At 42.8% G+C, this 14,066-nt stretch overlaps 1 protein-coding gene across 3 annotated transcripts in view; it reads right to left on the bottom strand.

Moving 5' to 3' along the window:
* Nucleotides 1-13,011, bottom strand: part of AHCTF1 (AT-hook containing transcription factor 1) — a 71,345-nt gene extending 58,334 nt beyond the window's left edge. For 2 of the 3 annotated variants that reach the window (XM_048484710.1, XM_048484729.1), the window contains exon 1: nucleotides 12,630-12,831. The gene's annotated coding sequence lies outside the window, so the exon portion shown is untranslated. Of the gene's footprint in view, nucleotides 1-12,629; nucleotides 12,832-12,872 lie in introns of those variants that run through there. The other variant, XM_048484720.1, reaches the window with a different exon arrangement.
* Nucleotides 13,012-14,066: the final 1,055 nt, after the last annotated feature.

Genomic DNA, 14,066 nt, shown 5'->3' with positions numbered 1-14,066 from the left:
TGGGAAATATTTATTTCTAATTAGAAATAAATGAAATTTTGTCTTGAAGCATGGTGTAGTATGGGTAACAGTCTTAATATAACAGTAAACTACATTGCTACGTTTTGTGACAGTATGCGTAAAAAGCCAACATCAATGCAAAGGTTGAGATTGCTTTCTCAGCAGATCAGAAATTTTGGGGGCAGTCTTTGTAAGAGCACAACAAAGATAATCTTCCACAACAAGTCTACTTCTGTATTTAGATGATAACCAACAAGCTGGAAAACCCTGTTTCACAAAGATATGTTGTTGGAAATAGAAGAAGGCACAACACAGTCTCAGACAGAACAGCATATGACTGCAAACACTTGATCCAGAATTTTATAACTGGCATTGAGAAATCAGTTCTCGCTGCATCGCTGCTAACGAGTTGAAGGAACTCCTCTTGTGCTGTCTCAGAAAAATCTTCAACTTTGACTGTGAATGGGCTTCTGGCAAATGCAAATGGGGTGTCAGGTAGATTTGGAAAGTACGATGAAATTTCGTCTGCAAGCAGTGTTCTTTCACAGAAATTATCATTGTAATTCTTTTGCACTCCTCCAATTTGTTTCCTCTAAAAACAAGTGCATGTCTATTAGTAGGGTAAAACAGCAGACACTATCCACAGACAAGGGAAGGATTTCTGCACATTCAGGGCAGAAAACAACCCAGTAAGCACAGCATGTTGATGGATGTTGATCGTAATTTCAAGATAGGAGGAGAAAAAAAAAGAAGAAACAGGAGACCCTAAAAACTTGAGGTATCCTGGCCTCTTAAAAGCACATACAAACCCCACACTCTTTTGCTTTAGATTACTGTTTATCAGCATTTTGTTGTTTATCAGCAGATCACTGTCATCTGCAAGTACAGAGATTTATACAAGAGATCAAAAGGAATATCTGAAGTACAGTCAGAAGCTTGACAAGACAGAGAGCTATAAAAGTGAGGGAAGAAGAGAGATCAGCAAGAGATGAACTATCAGCCTCAGCCCTATACTGACAACTACATCCTAGGCACACATAGGCAGCATTTTAACAACATCCTTGACCTTTCATTGCTCTCCTTGCACCCTTGCTCCTCAATAGTTGTTAAAAAGTGGAGCAATCCTGCTTTAAGCAATCTTGGCAGCAGCGTGGAGAAAGCAGACTGCAAGGTTACTGACAGTGCAATCCCAGCCAGTTACTCCAGGTTAAGCCCGTGGATTTCTGCATAGGATAGCTCACTCCTCCTCTAAACCATTTGCATCCTTTGAAACCGACTGAGGGAGGAGAACAGACTCGAGGCCAGCCGTGCAAAACCTGGTCCCCGCTGGGCCACTGCAACTCCTGCCTGCAGCCTGGCTCAGCATTTGCAGCACATCCTTCCATGCACTTTAGACCTTATTCGGACCAAAAATGGAGGGGAAAGGTTTGTATTTGTGCATCTCCCCCCACCAGTTTTGGGTGCTTGACAGGAACTTCATCAAGATGTTTCAAATGGGTCCCCAAACATGCCCATGTCCCCTATACCCATTGCTGCAGCCCCGCCAGGAAGGGTCCCTGCCCTGAGGCAAGGCAGCAGCTTTCTCCGTGAGGAGAATCCACCCGGCGAGGGCCCTTGTTTTGCAACCGCTGACAGAGCCCGCAAGTGCCCGGCTCTCCCTGCAGGGTTTCTTCTAGGGAGGAGGCGGCTACACCGCGTTTAGTGCTGAGAGAGAGGGGGAGGCAGCAGCCAGTACAAGCCGGTTGCAACTTGGCACGTGTGTGTTTAAGCGACCCAAAGGGGTCGTGACCCCCAGGTTGAGAACCGCTGAGCTACATAAAAAGCAAGGGGAGGGGAAGACTGCAGTTTTACCTTGGCACCTTAGGACTACTTTTTCATGCTGTATCCCTTAGTTGTGCCTAGGGATCAGGGACCAGTAGTGGACCAGTGATGGCTGCTACCCACTTCTATCACACTCAGTCAGACCAGTGTCATAGCCATATGAAGTTCACATTCTGAAAGATGTGTCCCCAAGCAAAATGCCATTCTGGAAATGTTGATACAGTTGGATATGCAAAAGCATAGGAAGTTATGATCTGTTGCACTCCTACAAAAAGAGTACTCACCCCAATTCTCTCATCTCCCTAAACTGTATAAAAACACAATTCTGAGGACAAGTAAACAATTTAAGATAAGCCAGGAAGAGTCCCTTTTCATTTAATTCACAGAAGGTTTGATTGCATGGATGCAGCTTGCTATAATTCTCTAAGGAAAGGTTTTACTTGCAGTCAGGTTCAAATTGATGGAATGTCCTCCAGATCAAACTGTCTTGCAACCACATGGTCACTTTGTCTTTTCCTGTACCATTCAGCTTAAATTGCCAGCATTAATATACTAGAAAATATTCAGATGCTCCATAGGGAAACTCTGTAGTGCCTACTCTTCATACATAGTATATGCATAGTGGATTTTGGATTGTGTATGCTTATAGTGACAATCCTTCTGTCCAATACAAAGGAATCAGATTAGTGAACCAGAGTTTTATTTGGATTATTGTATGCATTTGTATACCCCTGAGCAAGCACTGGGTCCGTACTGACCCATGTCAAATCAGGACATTTACAAGGCAGATTGTGTTTACAGGGTGGTTTGCCGTTGCCTTTTCCAACTGTCCACACTTTACCATCTTTTGCTGGAATCGAACTCAGGGTGTGAACAGAGCTCCGACTGCAGTACTGCAGCCAATCTCTCTGTCCCACTGGGCTCCTCAACACATTCTAAACATTCCTAGGGATAATCACCTGAAACACCCTATTATTTTGAAACTGCCACACTTACTTATTGGCAATGGCACCCATAAATTGCTATCGATTTTAAGCAATAATGAATATTTAGAAATGGAAAATGTTCCACAGAAAAATAAAACACTGGACATTTTTCTGAGAAACGTTTCATTTGGGAAATTTTTCCAGCCCACATCTTTGCCACTATCTTGCATGTCACAAAAGTTACTACTTTGCATTGTTCTGATGTACAAGGTAAACTTGGGAAATAAAGAAACAGAGCCTATGTTGTTTTGAAGTTTAAAATAAGGCAAACAGATCAGGAGTATTGGAATACATCAATGCCTGCACTGTCAATTGAGATAAAATACTTAGTATGGGTTTATAGGTCCTGTATTAGAATAATGCTCCTTTCATCAGTCTGTCTGGCCTACTATCACCTGGTCCCTCACTCTCAGACTCCATCAGTTATCTGTAGAGCAGGAGAACAACACACCTTTCACTGAATAGCAGTCTGAATTACAATTATATACTGCTGCTATTATTATGTTAGATCTGAACAGTGTAACTTTATTCATGCATTGTTGTGAGTTTTTAAAATGGAAGCTATTGGGTTAAATAATTTACTGAACTCATGTCAAATTCCAATAATTTATATCAGGATTTTTTCCATTAAAGAGTTAAACCAAAATGGTGCAATTTTGTTTTGTTAGGATTGGATTATGCTGACCCTAATTCTATACATTTTTACCTGAAAATTCCAATGAGTTCAACTCTATATAAGTTTACCAGGAAAAAAACATAATTACACTAATCACTAATGTATCAATACCTCAAACAACCTTTTCAGGAAGAGAGAAAGTTTATAGTTCTACTCCAAAACAACTAAAACGCAAGTGTATTACTTTGCTGTATGAAGACCCACAGGATCTAACATTGGGATACTTTTAGGAACTGCTCTTCTATTTGAGAGATAGAGGAATCTACCACATGAGATTATACAAATTTAATCCATACCATTTTTAGAGTCCAATACTTGCCTATTCCCCTCTATCAAGAAATTCAATCATCGTCAGAACTTTGGTCAAGTTGCCCAGGCTGTGAAGTTTTTCTGTCTCCTTTAATTGGCGGGCCCTGTCCTGATTAGATTCTGTCTCCCCTGTTTGATGTTGTGAGAACGAGAAGGGAGTATTAGCTGCCCATCTCAGTCTCTCAAAACATTAAAGAGATTGTGATTATCTGTGCCAGGCTGACCCAAGTCACTAATTGGCTGACCTGTAAGTATGACCAGGAGCTTGGCTCTGGAAAATTCCACTCAAATTTGACTCTAATTGGTTGAATTAGATTCACCTGACTGACTGATGAATCTTTATAAAAAACTTATTATGGGGCTAGAGTGGCTATTCTACTCTATAGCTACCTAAAATGGTGTATCTTTTCTTTGACATGCTTGTGGAAAAAACTAAGTAAGGCCTGTGCTAAATACATTTCAAGGACTGTACTAATATTTGAATATTTGCGAGTGCTTTATCCTGTTTTATGTTTCAGCTAATCTTCTGAAATTTATGAATATGTAATTATTCATGCTGAAGGACTTTTCATGATGACTTCTTTATTTTTATAAAACTTTTAAAAAATTTATTTGGTCTGCTGTGTGTTCACTTACTTTCAAGAACCCATGAGAGCCAGGTGGCAAAAGCCTAGGCTGTTTTTCTTGACACCCTCATTGGCTATCATCTAGTTTTGTAACTGTATTACATAAAGATGGATCTAATATACCCAATCAGAATGCAGCATTCCCACTCGTGTCAAAGCGGGGGGAGAATTTCTGGTAATTTCTCCTTCCGGCTGCAGCCCCACAACACATGACTGTCAGGTTGGTAGTCGTGGCAATACAGAGTGCTACTGAAAAAAAAAGAGAAAATGGCACCCTTACTGCAGTTGTGTTCCATAGATCTAAGCCATTATTAAAAACAATATCAAGGGGAAAACTTGGTGTAAAATCTGTAAAAAAAGCAGGATCCTTTAACCTAAAACACTGCTCAAAGTTAACATCATCCTGTTAGGAAAGTACTGCCAAGTAAGCAAGCAAATGAACTATAAGCTAGATGGTGAATGCAAACTCTACCCACTAAATCTCCACAATTTAAGAAACTTGTTTGCATATATTTAAATGATATTGTAAACTAATTTTTTTTCTCATTAATACGGATGGCAAACTTAATTTTAAAAAGTCCACAACATGCCAATTTTTGCATTTGTTTATGCACAGGTGCATGGTAGGGCCTCATATCTTCGAAACAAAACAGACTATGAATAGGTCCATTGAGCCTGATGAAACTGCTAACTCTGTAGAATGCATTCAACTGGCATATGTCTTTACTGGATTAAGCCACAGTCTCTATGACCTCAATTGAACACAACTGATATCAAGGAGTCTTTGTTATCAACTTAAATTACTGCTAAGGTCCAAAGGAGAAAGGTCCACTTATTTTGTACATCAATACCTGCCCCGCCCCCCCTCTCTAAACCTTTCCTAATTATGAGATTAACACTTACAATCCCTATAGGTAAACTCTTGAAGACTGATCTGTCCTTTAGGGTGGACACTCCTCCAACACCACATTTCAAGTTAATCTACTTTCTTCCTGTTCTACTTTCACACCCATACATAGTAATAGGGAATACTATTTTTTTAAAATCTTGGTTGCCAGTGACATTAGACTTAAGAATCATTTTTTAGCTCCTTTGTGGCTGTTTTTGCACTTTCTAATGCTTATTCAGGGAGCCTACCTGCTGTGGGGTTTCTCAGCCTGCTTGTAGTTCCCCACTGCTGCCCAGCTCAATCCTTCACTTGAGCAAGGTCCTGTGAAGGAAGCCCAGAATGGTTTCCCACAAGCCCTGCGCTTTCCCATAAGCACTGCGAGCTCTTCCGTAGTCTCTTTCACGCATGTGTGGGCAGTCTACGTTTCCTGTGTTTGTGTTGACTGAATCTTGCTCCATTCCCCCACTCACTTTCACTATTTTAATTGTACATGACAAATCAGGTGCTGAGAATTGGTGCCCTGGCCTCCCCAATCTAAAATCCTTGCGTGTGCAACAGGATCATCATCCTCTACCCCCTTCCATCTAAAATTCTTGCGTGTGCGAGCGAATTGCTGCCCTCTCGTTCACAGCACCTGCGCATGTTGCTTTTCTGCCAAGGTTTCTCTCGCCTTTCTAAAAAGCAAGGTTTTCCCCTCCATTTTTTTCACTTAAAAGGGAGGGGAGGGTGCTGCTTCTCAGCGCCTGTCCATTTGTGGGGCGGGCCAGAGCAACAAGGTGGGAAAACTGGCCCCGTTAATGCTACAGAGGAGTTTTGCATGCCTGTAGAAGTCTCTGGAACAACAAAGGCGCATTTCAAAAGGACCTCAACTTTTGTAGCTCAGGAAATTTGCAGAGCAAAGCCATTGCCACAGGGCGGCTCCGGGGCAGAAACGTGGCAGCCACGCTGCAGCACCAAGGGCTGTGTGAAACTCCTGATTGCATTGGAGCATTCCCCGTGCCAACAGAGGGGCAATTTCGGCATGCAAAAACAGCCTATCCTTTCCAGCTGCAATCTCTTTCTTAGTTATTTCTGTACAATTCAAACAGGCAGCAATGATCATTCATATGACAGTATCACAGATGGCCTGGATGGCCCAAGCAAGCTCAGTCTCATCAGATCTCAGAACCTAAGCAGGGCGGGCCCGGGTCAGTACTTGAATGGGAGAGCACAAAGGAGATCCAGGTGCACAACACAGAGAGAGGAAATAGCAAACCACCTCTGAACTGCTCTTGCTTTGAAAACCCTCTGAGCTTGCCATAAGTGAGCTGTGACTTGATGGCACTTTACATACATCTACACATAGCACTGATGGAGCCTTGATGACTTTCTGTGCATTAAAGTGCTCTTCTGCACACCAGCAAGACTACAAGCATGTAAGGAATAGAATGAAGGCATTTTGCTTTCTATTTAAACAAGTCTATTCAATTTCCTGCTTTCATACAGTATTATTTATACCTATTCATCTTCCTACTATACTATGTAGAAATACCAGTTCCCATACTCTTAATAGCTGGAAATGCAATAAAGTTAATAAACGATCTTGCTTACAGGCTTTGAACGCATAGCCCTAGCTCCTATCGCCAGTTCTGAAGTACTTTCTAAAGCCATAACACTGATTAAAATGGCAAATCTGTAAACAGAATGTGATGGCCTCACATCATGAGAATACCACATAAATACACAAAGCAGTCCATACTTGTTAAACACTCTGTACTGATGAAAGCTTGTGAACAGCCTATACAGAAGAGTCAACTCACACTGTGCTTCTCCAAGGATTTTTTTCTTTCCTCAAGAGGTATTTATTTACATCCCATTTTTTACCCCAACAAGGACCCCAAGAAGCTAGTTGGATCATATTCAGAAAGTTTGGTGAGAGAAGGCTAGATCTTGGTGTTAGCCAAGTTCTGCAGTCTCTCTGCTTAATTCGAAGAGCTCTCAAACTACCACCACTCTCTTATTCAATCTCTATTTATATTCCCTTTTGCACAGAGACAATTTTCAATACTAGAAGCAAAACAGATAACACAATAGATACACTTCGTAGTCTCTACTGCTGCTATGCCTCCTACAATGAACACAACTTTGGGGATTTCAAAGAGTTCATTAATTCAAGAACTGGGGATAAAAAGTGCATAGTTACCTTGTCCTTTGATCTAGAGATCAGAAAACCAAGATTTTTAAAACATAAGGGTAACCCTTGCCAAGATTATTTACAAATTCACTATTTACTCATAAGAAGACATCCAAGTTCTTGCACAGGAGGAAAACACATAAGATGAGGAACAAGTACAGGGAAGAAGTCCATTCTGATGGTTATACTTTAAGACCACATTCACTTCAAAGTTTAACCCAGCTTACAGAATGAGTGTGCATATGAAATTGTTGGTCTGTAAGTTGTGCACTTCTTAGGATCTACTCACAACTAAATAAAATAGCTCATGTTTTTGGACAAAGTTTTTAAGAAAATTAAAACCCCGAACTCTACCAGCAACATTCATGAAGCGCTTTCAAGTGCTTAAAAGCACACATTGTCATGCTGCAATCTCTCCAATAACCTTGAAACATGGGCAAATATTACCCCTATGTAGCCAAAGCAGAATGGGAGGGAGCTAGCACTAAAAGTGAGCAACTTCCTCAGTTCACATCAGAGGCAAGTCAGGCGTTGGGGACTTCCTGATTTATTGCTTTTAGACATTATGCCATACCCATTCTCAAAAAGATATTTACACCAAAAACATGATCAGAATGCCTACACTGCAATGCTAAAAAGAATTACACCTTTGCAAAGCCAATCAACTCAGATTTTGAAGGATTTAACTCTGTTTAAGACTGCAATGCCACTGTAAACCTATATAGACATGTATTTTGTCTTCATGCTAGCTGAGTTGGAAACTAGTATTATTTCCGCTGTTCTCTGCAGTTAGATGCCAGAATACTAGTCACCTTACCAGATCCTGATAATTTTTCCGGCCAGATCACCAATCATACAGTCATCTGAATCATGAATACATTGAAATACAATGGTACGACAACCAAATTCAGATTATACTATAGATTTAGGCTGAAGCAACTCAGCATAAGATTGTACTTTAACTTTTCTAAGACTTTCCAGAGAGCTTAAGGCTGATGTGAGTTTGGTAGAAAACTTGTGACAAAGAGGTAACTTTTGATAAGACGCTTATGAAAGTCTGCAAACTGGTGTTGAAAGCCAAGAATACAGATTACTTCACAGCCAACATTGCGTCTGCTAGCTCATGTCCAGCAAAATATGGCAACTGATGGCCCTATCAGAGAGGCCTCAAAATAATAGTGATTTGGCTCTTAGCTATGACAATTTTGCCAGCTTTTTTGCAGTTAAGATCTTAGTATTACACCAGGACTTTTCCACCAAGTTTGACCTAGGGAACTAGAGGCCCCTTGGCTGTCTTCAGGTCTGTTATTGGACTACTTAGACTCTCGCAGGCGAATGTGGACAAAATCCCTAGAGCTATGAAGCTTCTTGGATCTATGTGCATCCTGGCTGGTGAAAGCCTGGGAGATGTGGTATGAGTTTCCCTGGGAAGTATTATCAATTAATTCTGAAATTCAGTGATTTTACCTGGGAAACTAAAAGAGACTTTGATGAGGCCGCTGTTTAAAAAGCCATCATTGGGTCCTCTTGATCCTTCCAACTGCTATCCATCTTTCTTTCCTGGACAAGGTAATTAAAATCTTTTAGCCACTCCAGATTTTCTGGGAAGAAACACCAGTCCTGGATTCTTTCTAATCTGGCTCCCACTCTGGCCATAGGGTGGAGATGACATTGACCATCCTCAGAACGACTCCTGGAGACTTCTGGACCAAAGCGGGTCAATACCACTATTATATTTGACAGAAGTGTTTGACTTGGTCAGTTACGGAATTTTGACCAACTACCTTGATAACATGAGAATAGGTGGGACAGCCTGACAGTGACTGTGCTCATTTCTCCACAATGGGGGACAGAGGGTAGGCACTGGGGAGAGAACTTCCACCCAACATTAGTTGGTGTGCAGTACCACAATGGACAAATTACACGTGCTCTCTTGCTGGGTTGATTCAGAGGTTTAAACTGGGCAGATGTCACCCAGTTACATCTGTTGATCAGTCAGATACCACCCCAGATGTTTTGCCCAGTTGTCTAGGGGCTATGGTGAGATGAAAGAGAGCTGGTTGAAGTTAAATCCAATAAAGACAGAGGTCATGTGGCTGAGTCACAGGGGACTGAATGAAGCATGCAACCTGCCAACTCTTGATGGCATGCAGCTGGTTATGGCTTCAACTGTCAGGAGTTTAGGTATGCTCCTCGACAATGGAGACTCAGATGGGGCACACAACTTGCATGGCATTTTTCCATCTATACTAAAAAAAATTTAGGCCACCCAAGCCTAAGAAACATGGACTGTATATATAGTGATACAAGGCAATGAGCTAATTGGTATACGCAAATAGTTTGAGTATAAATTCAATAGATAATTCATAAACCGTTCATAAAGATTATTCATAAAGATATATTGTGCTTATATGATAAGTAATATTCAACTGGATATAAAGGTAATAACAAAACATATAATGAGGGCACATAGGCAACTTAAGAAACGCAATGGGACTGTACTTAGTAATAAATTCTCAAAGGCATTGTATAGGATGTCATAAGCATATACATTACTTTGTAACTTGCTGATTCACTGAATGTTGAAGCTGTATGCTGCTTTACTTAGCTAAACACACAATAAGAGAATTCAATTTCTATTTCTACTAGATTTACCTGAACGCACTGAAGAAATTTCTGTTGAAAATGTGGACTAGCGCGCAACGCGTTCTGCGAATGTGGCTGCTGTCGCCGTGGTGTCTTCATCCACTTGCTGGAGCTGCTGTCTACTGCCACAATTCGTTTTAATATTCTTTACTCATTGAATATTGCTGATACTGACTCTTTCAATTGATTGGAACGCAATAGGAGTGTTGCAGGTTTTGTGCCTTATGGACAATGCTTATGACATCCTATACAATGCCTTTGAGAATTTATTACTAAGTACAGTCCCATTGCGTTTCTTAAGTTGCCTATGTGCCCTCATTATATGTTTTGTTATTACCTTTATATTCAGTTGACTATTACTTATCATATAAGCACAATATATCTTTATGAATAATCTTTATGAATGGTTTATGAATTATCTATTGAATTTATACTCAAACTATTTGCATATACCAATTAGCGCATTGCCTTGTATCACTACATATACAGTCCATGTTTCTTAGGCTTGGTTGGCCTAAAAAATTTTTAGTATTGGTTTGACTGTATATATTTGCTGATCTGTTTAATTTTTCCATCTATGCCAGGTGAAGCAAGTGGTGCCCTATTTGTCTCAGACCAACCTGGACACAATGATCCATGCAACTATCACCTCTAGACTACTGCAACTTGCTCTACACAGAACTACCCTTGGGCTTACTCTGGAAACTCCAACTGGTGCAGAATGCAGCAGCAAGAGTCCTCACAGGAGCCTCGTGGTGAGCACACATTCAACTGGTGCTCCGCCAGTTGACCTGGCTCTGAGTAGAGTACCAGATCAAAATCAAGGCTGGAATAAAATGAACTGGAAGGGAAGCCAGGTGAATAAACCGCAGATGCCTCAACCTTTCACATGGTGGAACAACTTTCTCTTACAGGCCCTGTGGAACTGCAGTAAGTCATGAGGGCCCAGGTCTCATAAGACAGAGCATTCCACCAGATTGATGCCACGGCTGAAAAAGCCCTGGCCCTAGTTGACGCCAGCCAGATCTCTAGGGCTAGGGACCTCTGGCGGATTTTTGCTTGCCAACCACAGTGATCTCCAGGATACATACCAAGAGACGCGGTCGTGCAGGTATGAAAGGTCCCAGACAATTTAGGATTTCCACCAGGTGAAAGGTTGAGGCAGCTTTGGTTTATTCACTTGACCTTCCTTCCAGTTCATTTTATTCCATTCTATTCCATCTTTATGTGACTTCATTTTTGACTTGATGCAGTCATTTTTTCTTCTTCTCCTGCAATGTGTTTTAAACTGTTTGATCTTATTTATTGTTATAATTGTTGAGACCTGCTCTGAACCCACAAGGGGAACAGCTGCATACAAAATAAACAAACAAATAAATATAATTGGGGATTTCTCAGCCCAAAGAAAAATAAGAAACTCACCAACCTCATGCAGCAGAATAGACACTGCAAGACTACAAAAAATACAGACCATATCTTCAATGTACTTTTAAATAAAGTACTTTCCACAAAATCAAAATCCCATTGAATACTCTCCTTCCTGTGCCAAAGTCCATTCAAAGAGAGTCTAAAAATGTATACTGCATTTAGAAATGTAATCTTCCACCTGTTATGAGAAATGCTGGAGGTCCATTCTATAAAACCATTCTCCTGGATTCATGAACCAAGCCAGTAATTCTACCTTAGAAAGCAGAAACCAACCTAGGATGCCAAAAGTCACAACAGGAAGTCAGATTCAGTGAGGGCCCGTCAACTCAACCAAAAAGCATGGTTTCACAGCTTCTCAACAGACCTAGCCAAACCAAAGGGATTCCAATATGCATCAGTATGCTTAAGGATTGTCATTTAACAACACAAACGTATGCACACTTACTCGAAAGCAAGACACCTCGAACTATGTGGGACTAGCTTACAAACAAACTACAGAGCCAAGAACTAAAGTCGACACACGTTAGTCACATGGATTCCACCCCCAAAAGGCTGTGCTGCCGTGGGCGTAAGTGTTTGGAAGGGACTGTCGCGTTCTCCCAGGATTTAATTCCAACTCATCACGAGTAACCATTGCAAAAAGAACCGAAGGAAACGGCGACAGAGCGCCAAGAGCTGCCCCAGCATTGCGGCTTTTGACTCACCCTAAGCGGCAGCAGCACGTTTTGCCTCAATCTGCAATTGCCGCCTCGCACGACAGAGCAGCCCCCCACCTCGGGCCTTCCCCAAGGCACGCGGCCGAAGACAACCTGGACGTTAGCCACCATTTAACCTCCCAAGCTGAAAGCACTCTGGGGGAGAGTCGTCGCAAGTCCAGGGCTGCCGCGAGTAGGAGGAGGCTCAAAGGCAGCCAGCGAGCCATGTGCTGCACGAGCGCGCCCTTACATAATGGGCCTGGCGGCGGCACCCCCACAAGCCGCCTGTCCCGTCGCCCAGGCAGCACCTGGGCCTAGTCAGGAGGCTCCACCAGGCAGTCTCATCCCTCCGCCGGACCGCCTCTCCCCTGCCCGGGTACCTGCCGCTGAAGCGGGTGTCACCGCCTCCGCTGCGCCGCAGGATCCTCACTCAGAGCAAGGGCATCTCCCTCTCTCTTTCTTCCCTGCAGCGGTGAAGGAAGGAGACGAGCGAGAGCCTTTCGCCCGATAGGCTCCCTGGACCGGGCCTGCTCAGGCTGGCGCGCTTCCTCGGTCGCTCGCTCTCTGCGCAGTAACCTCCCTCACCACCGCTCTCCCCCCCCTCCCCCCGCCCCATTACTCACCGGCAGCCAGCAGAAAAGGTGGGGGGAAAGAAGGGGAAGGCCCCGATCTCGCGAGAGCAAATCACAGCCGTCGCGGGGATTTTCAAATCCTTAACCCCCCCGCTCTTTTTTTAATTGTTGTCGTTCGTCAGTCCTAACGCCGTTCTTTCCAGGTAGGTGGAGCATAAAGTACCCGGATGCAGCGTACGTTGAACTGCAAATCCCGGCATGCATCGCATGTAATGTTACCTCCGGTCCGGACCAAATGTCCTCGAAGCTTTAAGGGGCGAGTATAGTATATAACGGTGACTCGTTTGGTCGCTTCTTTTTTGCGTTCAGTTCTATTTTATGGATGGAAGACCATCTCTGCTGCTCGATCTCCTCCTCCTCCTCCTTAGACGGAGCTTTCAGGAGAGAAACTCTGCTTACCAGGCAGGGTCGTAGACGTGACCGCAAGGGGAAGGGTTAAAATAGAGGACTAACGATTGTGACGTAGATTTTGACCAACTATCACCTGCGTAGGCTGGTCGCCATGCTGGTAGTGCTCGTATTGGCGCCTCTCGAGTAGAAGACAAATGCGCGTTCAGTTTTAGTGAAAGGCTCGCAGTGGGATGTAACGAATGTGCAGAGGCTATGCTATGTGTCTCACTTTCACTGCCATGGCGTGTCAAGCGTTCTTTCCTCGTTCCGTATTAATTGCAGAATGCTAATTTCTGCCGATTTACTTATCACTGTAAATAAAATTAGACACTTTGCTTATTTAGGGAATTTGTATGAACTCCGATAGAGTCCTGCTTTGGGGAGACAAGGTGTGCTGTTAGTGGAAAGCAACTCCATTGGGTAGAAGGGTTCCAAGGAATTGGAGACCTGAAGGTTCCTGTTGACCGCCTGGATGCCTACTGTCCTGTGCCCGTAGTTAACACCCAGCACATTAACACAAGGCAGCACTTTCAGATCTTAAAGCAGGCATGCAGAGTCTGGTCCTATAAAGGGGAAATTCTTTCTTTGAAGGCATCAAGCGGGAAAAAGCTCTTGGAAACCGCTCCCCTGCTGTAATGTATTTGAGAGCCACATTAAGGAGTGATGCAATACGGAGACATTGGCAGCATCCCAAAGCAAGTGATTCGATGATATTCCTTTCGGTGAATCTGCCTTATACTGAATCAGACCATTGGTCCATGAAGGTCAGTATTGTCTGCTTTGACTGGCAGCACC

Source organism: Sphaerodactylus townsendi, linkage group LG01, assembly GCF_021028975.2.
Source record: "Sphaerodactylus townsendi isolate TG3544 linkage group LG01, MPM_Stown_v2.3, whole genome shotgun sequence".
In the NCBI taxonomy this organism is placed as follows: Eukaryota; Metazoa; Chordata; class Lepidosauria; order Squamata; family Sphaerodactylidae; genus Sphaerodactylus; species Sphaerodactylus townsendi.
The sequence above is the reverse complement of the archived record's forward strand: the minus strand, read 5'-3'. Positions and strand labels throughout refer to the sequence as shown.